Source organism: Haliotis cracherodii, unplaced genomic scaffold, assembly GCF_022045235.1.
Source record: "Haliotis cracherodii isolate W230 unplaced genomic scaffold, xgHalCrac1.p SCAF_9, whole genome shotgun sequence".
Taxonomy (NCBI): domain Eukaryota; kingdom Metazoa; phylum Mollusca; class Gastropoda; order Lepetellida; family Haliotidae; genus Haliotis; species Haliotis cracherodii.
In genome coordinates this window covers 8587073-8600171 of record NW_027266343.1, presented here as the reverse complement: position 1 = coordinate 8600171, position 13099 = coordinate 8587073, and positions in this window count along the sequence as shown.

Here is a 13099-nt window from a genome sequence, read left to right as displayed (position 1 = left end):
GTTCAAGGTCTCTATAACATGTATATATTGCGGGTAGTACTTACATTGTCAAGACCTCACGGGCTTGTATACACCACCCTCCTCCATCAACCGTAAACACGTACATGTATGTCCGCTGTGTCAAATGACTGACGTTAAAGAAATAGTGGCCATTCGGTGGCCGGAGGGGCAATGGCTCCTGTTGCATGTGCAATATTGCCGATGTAATTAAAGCTGAGCGCACATTGGCCTGATAAGAGTCTGATTCCCTTTCTACAGGCTCCAGTTCATGGCCTAATTTGTTGGTTAAAATGTGGTTAAATTTTAAGTATTCCGTGTGAGAAATACGCATTATGTCGGAAAGCGCACGTAAAATCCCCAACTCTCTCGACTAACGGGATCGGGTGGGCTCGCTGACTTGACTGATGCATGTCATCAGACCCCAATTGCTTGGATCGACGCTCATGATGTCAATCACTGGATAGTCTGGTTCAGACTCGATTATTTACAGACTGCCTTTATATAGCTGGAATACTGCTGAGTGCGGCGTTGAACAACAAACAAAACTGTCCATGTAGCATAACATGAGTCAACCAATAATATTTTTAGTTATAAATTCTAAAAAAACTACACGCCGATTTATCATATGACTTTACTTTCTGGTACAACTGCTAGGCCTGATATATAGAGGTTATCATGCGAGTGTGTTTGGGGATGGTAAATATCCTGCATTAGGAATAAACATTGTATATATCGCTGTAAATGTTATGGTCATAGAAGGTTGGTAAAATCAAATCAAGATCTGATGTGAGATAAGATAAAGAGACAAGTTGACAACGGGAGAACGAACACTTCCCTGAACGGTATCCACTGAACATGGGTAAAATTAGCTGAACATTAATTGACGAACTATAGAAATGATCAAGTTTGCAGATGTCTGTAAATATTTGAGACTAGACAAACCAGAAACTGAAGGCATTAGCAACGCCGACACGATCGGGACCGATGACTTGCTGTCATCAATATCAGATAGCCTGACCAATCTATCCCACTTTACCTTTCGTGTCCATAATCTAATCAGGACAACTAAACAAAATTAATGACGTCTTTGTCCATACTGTATTAACATGAAAATCAATATCTGGATTTTAAAATTGATTACTTCAGCATACACTGGGACAAATGAATTTGACCTCAGGTTTTACACCAAAATAATTTGTCTACTTGATGTCCTGAGAAGAAATGGCTTCCAAACCAATTGCAGACTCCTCCTTTCAGAGCAAAAGTGACTGAGAGCTATATATCTAATCGTTCACAGATAGAACAGTCGGGTAATTAAAAATAAACCCATTATATATCATTTTCACAAAGGTAAACCAAAACGATGACATTGTGTCAGCTTAGTATCAGAGAATGATATTTATTTTTTTATTCGAGAAGTCTTCATATCATATTATTTTTGTTGCAGCCGTGTCTGGTAGCTTGGGATCAATATTAAGCCTCTGAGCCTCTGAGACTCAAGGAGGCCGTGTCAAGACAGATATTTCCGGCGAAATGAACCCAGTTGAAAATTTGTCATATTTGGTATATTGAACATTTGTAATAAATGCAGTTATATGTTCTGGACGTATTTGTTTCCACTGTGTAGAAATGGTTGAATTCCGTCACAAAGTGTCGTGAGGAATAATCCAGGTTGTCTTCCTAGCCAAGGCAAATACATCTGAGTTACGAAGTCGGATTTAACGAAGAGACGGATATAACGAATAATCACATATAATGATCCTAAGTGAGACCCACACCCAACACAGACAATCACGAACTGATTAAGGGTTCTTTGGAGTTTGTAAATACGGAGTTGCCAAGAGTTTTAATGGATGGCAAGATTTGTCGAAACCTGAAAGTGAATATGGGTCAGAGTAAAATGGGGTTTAACCTCGCGTTCAAGATTATTACACTTAGGTAGCGACGTTGGGGACGAGGGAAAAGATGCCAAAATTTTGTATTTACAGAAAACATGAAATAGTATTAAGACAATTTCATCGGACATGTTATTATTACTGACAACTAGACCCGTGAAGATCTAGGTTAGAAATGGTCTTCAGCAACCCATGCTTGCCGGAAAAGGCGACTATGTCGCAAAAGGCGACTAACGGGATCGGGTGGTCAGACTCGCTGTCTTTGTTGATGCATGTGATCGATCCCAATTGCGTGGACAACAAACAAACAAAACTTACAACTAGGCCCATTTCTTTCTTTCCCTTATAAGTGTTTTTCCTATTGGTATGATCAATTGCATAAGAATGCTATTGGCTAAATCTTACTGGGATCAAATCTTTGACCCAAATTGCTGAGGCACATTTATGTCTTACATCTATATATATTATGGTGATAGTATTTGCTGAAGGCATACTAGTGATGGAAAGAACAATGTCGCTCCCTATAACCTCACCTGTACATTTAATGGACAGATAGGATGCAGTTCGCTCACGTGATGAAAGTGAGCACTCGCTCTCTCTCTAACACACACACACATACACTCTCTATCACACACACATTCTCTCTATCTCTCTCTCTCTCTCTCTCTCTCTCTCTCTCTCTTTCTCTCTCTCTCTCTCTCTCTCTCTTACACACACCACACATATTCTCACACACCACACACACTCTCGCATACACACGGAATGTGTCTACATGCACTGAGCGTCATATCATGATCTTCAAGGCTCTGACATTGGTGGTGGTAGAAATATTTCAAAATATTCTTATTGTTCGGAAAATGGTTTTGTACATATATTTTATGTCCGTTTTAATGAATTTTGTCAACCGTCAATGGCGAAATACCTGAACGTTTACTCGTTCTTGATATGATAGTTGAACCCATTACTTTTCGTTGTAACGGCCAGTAAACTTACACTGCTAAGCATGATCAAAAGCGCCTAAGACACTTAACAATTATTATAGGGGGTGGGTGGGGAGATATGGGAGAGGTGGGGTTGGTCTTTGGACTGTAACGTATTTATCTGACCCGCTCCACCTAAATACATGTAACTCTTTTTTCATCACAACCACCACCCCACAACCCACACCTAACCCCATCCCCCATCATATCCCCCTCATCCATCCCCGACCCCCCGGGGATTGGGTGTGCTGGGATTTAAAAGGAACCATAAGACAGAAGATGAAATATTTCTATTCAAGTGTCAGACACTGTATGTTGATAATGCTATTTTTTAAACGTTTATAAAATAATTCTTAGGTTCTGACCCGTGAAGATCCGGGGTAGAATAGGCCTTCAGCAACCATTGCTTGCCGTAAAAAGCGACTATGCTTGTCGTAAGAGGCGACTAACGGGATCGGGTGGTCAGGCTCGCTGACTTGGTTGATGCAGGTCATCGATCCCAATTGCGTGGATAGATGCTCATGATGCCAATCACTGTATTGTCTGGTCCAGACTCGATTATTTACAGACCGCCGTCATAAAGCTGGAACATTGCTGAGTGCGGCGTAAAACAACAAACCAACAAACCAACCAATCAAACTTCTCTGGCATTTGCCTTTCCATTAGCTCCTCATAAGTCCCTTATACCAACCACAAAAAGTCCCTTGAAATATAATTATAAAATGATGATGGTGAAAATGATATCCATGCTCATAGTCTGGTATAATATTCGATTAAACCTTCAGATACCTTTTCCGTGGATAACTAATGACAGGATTGTCTTCAGTCTACAAATACACATGTACAAGGATATCGTCAACTATTAATCAAATTTCAAAGTAAACAAGTTATTGCTAATCCGTATGACAATGCTCATATGTGTTCTATTGAGGGTTTTGTTCCGCGTTTTGTTTCTTGTGTTGTGTGTTGTGTTTGTTATTTAGCAATACGTATATTTGTTTCTCTTTATGAGTGAGTGAATGAGTTTGGTTTAACGCCGCTTTTAACAGTATTCCAGTTATATCACGGCGTGTCAGCTTAATGTGGGAGGAAAGCCCGAAGTGATGCAGGTCTCAGACGTTTCCCACTTCGGTGAAACCCACGAGCACGGCAACCTGGAAATCTCTTTATTAAACGAGTAAATTAATTTGTGTTCTTGCAGCGAAACATCTCTACACCTTTCTCTATTTCATACGGATACATATCGTTATTATATAATGAAAGGTGAGCATTCAACAACTTGACAAGGGTTATTTTCATTGTAAAAACTATTTCAAACAAAACGAAATGAATATCTTTACTCAAGCAAAAACTGAAACAAACAAATCAAGATCTCTTTAACGTAACTTATGCTGGGATTACACTTTCTTTGAAAATTACAGATTCTGCTACATTTTTGGGTTGAGTCCCGTCCGGGATTCGAACCCCCAATGCCAGAGTGAGGCTCCTTATCGCCAGCCAAGTCAGCGTTCTAACCCACTCAACCACCGAGGCTTCCACAATAATGAAAGTGTTATCCCAACTATAACATTTGTTTCATTTGTCCACTTTCTAAATGGCATTATGTGTTCAAGTGAGTGAGTGAGTGAGTATGGTTTTACGCCGCTTTTAGCAATATTCATGCAATATCACGGCGGGGGACACCAGAAATGTGCTTCACACATTGTACCCATGTCGGGAATCGAACCCGGGTGTTCGGCGCGACGAGCGAACGCTTTAACCACTAGGCTACCCGACCGCCCCTTATGTGTTCAAGGTCTCTATAACATGTATATATTGCGGGTAGTACTTACATTGTCAAGACCTCACGGGCTTGTATACACCACCCTCCTCCATCAACCGTAAACACGTACATGTATGTCCGCTGTGTCAAATGACTGACGTTAAAGAAATAGTGGCCATTCGGTGGCCGGAGGGGCAATGGCTCCTGTTGCATGTGCAATATTGCCGATGTAATTAAAGCTGAGCGCACATTGGCCTGATAAGAGTCTGATTCCCTTTCTACAGGCTCCAGTTCATGGCCTAATTTGTTGGTTAAAATGTGGTTAAATTTTAAGTATTCCGTGTGAGAAATACGCATTATGTCGGAAAGCGCACGTAAAATCCCCAACTCTCTCGACTAACGGGATCGGGTGGGCTCGCTGACTTGACTGATGCATGTCATCAGACCCCAATTGCTTGGATCGACGCTCATGATGTCAATCACTGGATAGTCTGGTTCAGACTCGATTATTTACAGACCGCCTTCATATAGCTGGAATACTGCTGAGTGCGGCGTTAAACAACAAACAAAACTGTCCATGTAGCATAACATGAGTCAACCAATAATATTTTTAGTTATAAATTCTAAAAAAACTACACGCCGATTTATCATATGACTTTACTTTCTGGTACAACTGCTAGGCCTGATATATAGAGGTTATCACGCGAGTGTGTTTGGGGATGGTAAATATCCTGCATTAGGAATAAACATTGTATATATCGCTGTAAATGTTATGGTCATAGAAGGTTGGTAAAATCAAATCAAGATCTGATGTGAGATAAGATAAAGAGACAAGTTGACAACGGGAGAACGAACACTTCCCTGAACGGTATCCACTGAACATGGGTAAAATTAGCTGAACATTAATTGACGAACTATAGAAATGATCAAGTTTGCAGATGTCTGTAAATATTTGAGACTAGACAAACCAGAAACTGAAGGCATTAGCAACGCCGACACGATCGGGACCGATGACTTGCTGTCATCAATATCAGATAGCCTGACCAATCTATCCCACTTTACCTTTCGTGTCCATAATCTAATCAGGACAACTAAACAAAATTAATGACGTCTTTGTCCATACTGTATTAACATGGAAATCAATATCTGGATTTTAAAATTGATTACTTCAGCATACACTGGGACAAATGAATTTGACCTCAGGTTTTACACCAAAATAATTTGTCTACTTGATGTCCTGAGAAGAAATGGGTTCCAAACCAATTGCAGACTCCTCCTTTCAGAGCAAAAGTGACTGAGAGCTATATATCTAATCGTTCACAGATAGAACAGTCGGGTAATTAAAAATAAACCCATTATATATCATTTTCACAAAGGTAAACCAAAACGATGACATTGTGTCAGCTTAGCATCAGAGAATGATATTTATTTTTTTATTCGAGAAGTCTTCATATCATATTATTTTTGTTGCAGCCGTGTCTGGTAGCTTGGGATCAATATTAAGCCTCTGAGCCTCTGAGACTCAAGGAGGCCGTGTCAAGACAGATATTTCCGGCGAAATGAACCCAGTTGAAAATTTGTCATATTTGGTATATTGAACATTTGTAATAAATGCAGTTATATGTTCTGGACGTATTTGTTTCCACTGTGTAGAAATGGTTGAATTCCGTCACAAAGTGTCGTGAGGAATAATCCAGGTTGTCTTCCTAGCCAAGGCAAATACATCTGAGTTACGAAGTCGGATTTAACGAAGAGACGGATATAACGAATAATCACATATAATGATCCTAAGTGAGACCCACACCCAACACAGACAATCACGAACTGATTAAGGGTTCTTTGGAGTTTGTAAATACGGAGTTGCCAAGAGTTTTAATGGATGGCAAGATTTGTCGAAACCTGAAAGTGAATATGGGTCAGAGTAAAATGGGGTTTAACCTCGCGTTCAAGATTATTACACTTAGGTAGCGACGTTGGGGACGAGGGAAAAGATGCCAAAATTTTGTATTTACAGAAAACATGAAATAGTATTAAGACAATTTCATCGGACATGTTATTATTACTGACAACTAGACCCGTGAAGATCTAGGTTAGAAATGGTCTTCAGCAACCCATGCTTGCCGGAAAAGGCGACTATGTCGCAAAAGGCGACTAACGGGATCGGGTGGTCAGACTCGCTGTCTTTGTTGATGCATGTGATCGATCCCAATTGCGTGGACAACAAACAAACAAAACTTACAACTAGGCCCATTTCTTTCTTTCCCTTATAAGTGTTTTTCCTATTGGTATGATCAATTGCATAAGAATGCTATTGGCTAAATCCTACTGGGATCAAATCTTTGACCCAAATTGCTGAGGCACATTTATGTCTTACATCTATATATATTATGGTGATAGTATTTGCTGAAGGCATACTAGTGATGGAAAGAACAATGTCGCTCCCTATAACCTCACCTGTACATTTAATGGACAGATAGGATGCAGTTCGCTCACGTGATGAAAGTGAGCACTCGCTCTCTCTCTAACACACACACACACACATACACTCTCTATCACACACACATTCTCTCTCTCTCTCTCTCTCTCTCTCTCTCTCTCTCTCTCTCTTTCTCTCTCTCTCTCTCTCTCTCTCTCTCTCTTACACACACCACACATATTCTCACACACCACACACACTCTCGCATACACACGGAATGTGTCTACATGCACTGAGCGTCATATCATGATCTTCAAGGCCCTGACATTGGTGGTGGTAGAAATATTTCAAAATATTCTTATTGTTCGGAAAATGGTTTTGTACATATATTTAATGTCCGTTTTAATGAATTTTGTCAACCGTCAATGGCGAAATACCTGAACGTTTACTCGTTCTTGATATGATAGTTGAACCCATTACTTTTCGTTGTAACGGCCAGTAAACTTACACTGCTAAGCATGATCAAAAGCGCCTAAGACACTTAACAATTATTATAGGGGGTGGGTGGGGAGATATGGGAGAGGTGGGGTTGGTCTTTGGACTGTAACGTATTTATCTGACCCGCTCCACCTAAATACATGTAACTCTTTTTTCATCACAACCACCACCCCACAACCCACACCTAACCCCATCCCCCATCATATCCCCCTCATCCATCCCCGACCCCCCGGGGATTGGGTGTGCTGGGATTTAAAAGGAACCATAAGACAGAAGATGAAATATTTCTATTCAAGTGTCAGACACTGTATGTTGATAATGCTATTTTTTAAACGTTTATAAAATAATTCTTAGGTTCTGACCCGTGAAGATCCGGGGTAGAATAGGCCTTCAGCAACCATTGCTTGCCGTAAAAAGCGACTATGCTTGTCGTAAGAGGCGACTAACGGGATCGGGTGGTCAGGCTCGCTGACTTGGTTGATGCATGTCATCGCTCCCAATGGTGTGGACTTGGTTGATGCATGTCACCGATCCCAAGTGCGCGCATTGATGCTCATGATGTCAATCACTGGATTGTCTGGTCCAGACGTGGTTGGTTGGTTGTTTTACGCCCCCTCAGCAAAATTCCAGCTATATGACGGCGGTCTGTACATAATCGAGTCTTGATCAGCTAAAGCAGTGATTGATATCATGAGCATCGATCCACGCAGTTGGGATCGATGACAAGCTTCAACCAAGTCAACAAAATTCAGCAGGACAGAATTCATACCTTTTCAGTCAGTGCCGATGGGTGCAGAGCCGTGATTGCTGCCCGGGGCGGTCACACGAGATACACACGAGTTCCGCGCAACATTGTGGCCTTATGTGACATGCCAATGAAATGTTTTTAATTCCTGTGTACAACGACAACATGTGACTATCGAGCTCCAAAATTACATATTTGTATCTATGATATTAAATTAAATATATCGACGATATTAGGTACAATATATTTACTAAAAATCTTCCCTGCGTTTCTTTTTCTTTGAAGAGTGTATATTCACGCCGAACCTTGTCTCGCAACATCATTACTGTCTGACAAGTCAAAGGGAGGCAACTCCACACAGAAAATTGCGGCACTTCAGACGCCTGCGCTCCAACAATGTATTTGACACAACGCGTAATAGTTTCTGTAGATTTGTGCTCCGAGTGTGTCCGAGAAGACGACACACCTTTTGCGTCATGCTGCGATGTGACGCACAAAGGATAAAAAATAATTTAGGATTGAAGGAGGATGAAATTATCTATTTACTTATGCACATTGTGTGCGTGGTGGGTGCACCTGATAGAGAAGGACACGCTCACCTTCTGCGAACACCAGGCGTCATCACTGATTTTCTGTTATCCATTCATATATTCACCATCACCATGGGCGGATACAGCTTTTTTTAAAAGGGGGGTGCACAATTAAGATCTATTTATTGTCTTTGGTGGTAATTTATACAGAAATAAAGATTTTTTTCGAAATAAAAAGGGGTGGGGGGGTGTGCGCTCTATATCCGCCCATGATCACTATTTAGCCTTTTATTTCCAATGAAATCTGTTTCAGCAGGTACTGATTATTTTCCGGCGATGACGTTACATGTGTGCTTTCAATTCAGGGAAAACATGTCATGACAATAAACTAGTTTAATGTTTTATAGATCTGTTCAATAATATTCAACTGTCCCCTGTTAAAACAATGTCTTGGTTTATATGTAGTACATGTATTACAATGTTTATGATATTTAGTTTTTTAGTGGGGCGATGGCTCAAAACAGAAACACATCCGCCTTTCTTTTTTCCGCATCACTGATTTTTGTCAAGCCCCGAAGGCAAGTAACAGTAATAACCTGTGTGGAACGTCAATCAAGTCCAACGTCGTGCCCACAGGTGTCCTCATCAGCTTCGTTCGCGGAACTCCGTGCACTAGTGTCAGACCAATGAATATGCGCTTGGTGTGATGACAATCCTTACTTGAAATTTGTTAATAGCTGGAATATGAACCTAATCAGAAAGACAATCTAAAAGTGTAGATATTGCACACCGAATGCACATACAACCTTTTACTTTAAAACAAATCAATTTGATTTTATCAGGTTATTGTTGTGTTAAATTCTCAGTTAAATATTTTATAAACTGACGACTCAACAGGAGAGTGAGTGAGTTTGGTTTAACGCCGCTTTTAACAGTATTCCAGTTATATTGCGGCGTGTCAGCTTATTGTGGGAGGAAAGCCCCAAGTGATGCATGTCTCAGACGTTTACCACTTCATTTACCACAAACCTAGAAACATAACCGAGGCGAACCGGGATTCGAACCCACAATCGTAGGTTTCTGGACTCAACAGGAGAAACGTCGAGGTAACACACCATCGTCAATTCACAATGATCGCACGAGAAGGCATACAGACGGACGCAGTCATAACATACTTGTTCATATATATTCAATACAACACGTATACAATAGTACTATCGTATTAAAGTTTTAAAATATACGAGAATCATCTATAAAGTCTACTTGTGCACAACAAATCCCTTCAAGGTTTATTCGAAATAAAAACGTTACAACGTAATAAATATTCATAGTACTTGTACATTTAAATGGAATATGGCGACTGTGCGTATTGCTCTAAGACACCAATACTGATGGCGTATTAGACTTATACAGAAATGGTTGAACGTATTACAGTGGTACCTCAAAGGTTGTGATGCATTACAATAATACAGCAACGGTTGTACGAGGCCCTCGCAAATAGTTCTAAGCCTGATTAACTCTCAAATCTGGGCCATAAAAAGTGACCTAGTCAATGTAGTACATTGTTTGAGCCGTTCATTTCAAGTGTATTTGGTCTGTTGAGGCTGTTTGTATAATAGTGACAGTCTGTTGAATGTGATAGGAGTCCAAATGAACACAGAAATGGAAAGGAACGAGAATCGAGCAGTCATCAAGTTTTTTACTTTAGAGAAAAGTACTCCCCAAGAAATTCATGACCGCATGTAACATGTGTCAAATACCACTTCTCCAGCACCAAAGAAATCCAAGTCTTTACGATCAGTGAAGAAAGTTATGACCCCTGTGAATGCACAGGGTGTGATTCTTGTTGATTACTTAGAAAGTCAAAAGACGATCACTGGTGCCTGCCTGCTATGCTGATTTGTGTCATCGCCTGAGAGATTCTGTCAAAGAAAGGCGGCGAGGAATGCGTATTCCAGGATGATTTCAGAACACCCATTCCCTACTGGAATTGAAAAGCTTCACTGTCACTATTCCAAGTGTTTTGAAAAGCAGGGAGATTATGTTGAAAAATAATTAAACACTTTCGCAATTGTTGGTTTTCTTTGTTAGACTTAAAACTTTTGACCAGCCCTCGTAACGTATCAGAACAATACAGCAACGGTTGTGATGTATCACAATGATACTTCTAAGGTTGTAACGTATTACAATAATACAGCAACGGTTGTGACGCATTGGAATAATACAGGAACGGTTGCAACGCATTACAATAATACAGGAACGGTTGTAACGTATTACAATACTACAGGAACGGCTGTGAGGCATTACAATAATACAGCAACGGTTGTAACGTATTACAATAATACAGCAACAGTTGTAACGTATTACAATAATACAGCAACGGTTGTCACGTATTACAATGTTACAGCAACGGTTGTAACGTATTACAATACCACAGCAACGGTTGTTACGTATTACAATATTACAGCAACGGTTCCGACGCATTACAATACTACAGCAACGGTTCCGACGCATTACAATAATACAGCAACGGTTGTGAGGCATTACGATACTACAGCAACGGTTCCGACGTATTATAATACTACAGCAACGGTTGTGACGCATTACGATACTACAGCAACGGTTGTGACGCATTACAACACTACAGGAACGGCTGTAACGTATTACAATAATACAGCAACGGTTCCGATGTATTAAAATAATGCAGTAACGGTTGTGACGTATTACAATAATACAGTAACGGTTCTGACGTATTACAATAATGTATGCAGCATCGGTTGTGACGTGTGACAATAATACAAGAGCAGGTTTGACGTATTACAATAATACAGCAACGGTTGTAACGTATTACAATAATACAGCAACGGTCAATACCACAGTAACGGTTCCGACGCATGACAATAATACAGAAACGGTTCCGACGCATTACAATGTAACAGCAACGGTTGTGACGCATTAAATCCATGTCGGGAATCGAACACGGGTCTTCGGCGTGACGGGCGAACGCGTTAATCACTAGGCTACCCGGCCTTCTTAATGATACAAATGATAAATTACTGTTTTCTTAAATTCTAAATTAGGAAGTCTCAAATGTAGGTGTGAAATTATTCAAACAAAAGAATAATTTAAATTAACATTCTCATAAGATACATGTGTATCTATACACTATATTTCCTTTTCTGTTAGAGCTTATGGTTAACTCCGTTATTTAAATCCCCTTTCACTGGTTGGTTATCCTTATTGTAGTATTTCCAATCAGCCCAGGGGGCACCGGTGGCCCAGTCGTCTAAGGCACCGCAATTCGCTGTGCAGAGTTGCGTCCCTTAGGCACGCCAGAAACCTATGATTGTGGGTTCGAATCCCGGTTCGCCCCGATTATGTTTCTAGGTTTGTCAGCACCATACCCGTGCCCGAGGGTTTCACCGAAGTGGTAAACGTCTGAGACCTGCATCACTTCGGGTTTTCCTCCCACGCCGTGATATAACTCGAATACTGTTAAAAGCGGCGTTAAACCAAACGCACTCACTCACTCACTCGTAGCATGCATAAAAAATTGTGTATGAATTTTTTTGGTTAATTTTTCTAATACTGCTTGGGTCCCAGTCCAACGAAAACTTGATATTCCGTGTGTTGCTCATAGCCACCTGGGCTGAACATTCTAAATGTCCCCGATATTTGATTTATTTATCAATATTTTGACTACAGTGGACATCTCATCACAATTCGAATATAGTTTAGAACACAAAAGAAATGCATGCACTTATTATCGGTTAAATACGATAAGAGTGTACCTGCCGCAACCGGTTCAATGAATGTCAAAGTAGTGCCACGAAATCAATAAAGCAACGTGTATGACGAGTGCATGTGCAAAGTCATTCGCGAGAACAGCTTTTCCATCTGCATGTACATGTATACTCAACAACAAAAGTTCCTGTGACACCAATATTTTAGTGTACTTTTCAAACAAGTAAAGTTTGGTTTTCAATATTGTAGTACATGTATGGAATCAAGTCACAAAAACGCAACTGCTACAGAAAAGCATACATTTCATCGAAAAGTTTACTTTTATGCCAGCCCCATGCATTTCACTACCCAAGAATGGGTATAAAACAGGTGCGTTAACGTGATTCCATATGCATTGTTTAGCATCGTGCTGAAAACAACCACATAGAAAAAGGGTTTGGGTGATCCTGAAAAACAACAAAATTACGCAATTATTCAACATTACGAAATGCCGCGCCTGTCCGAAAGCGAGCGTCTGTGAGCCATTGGT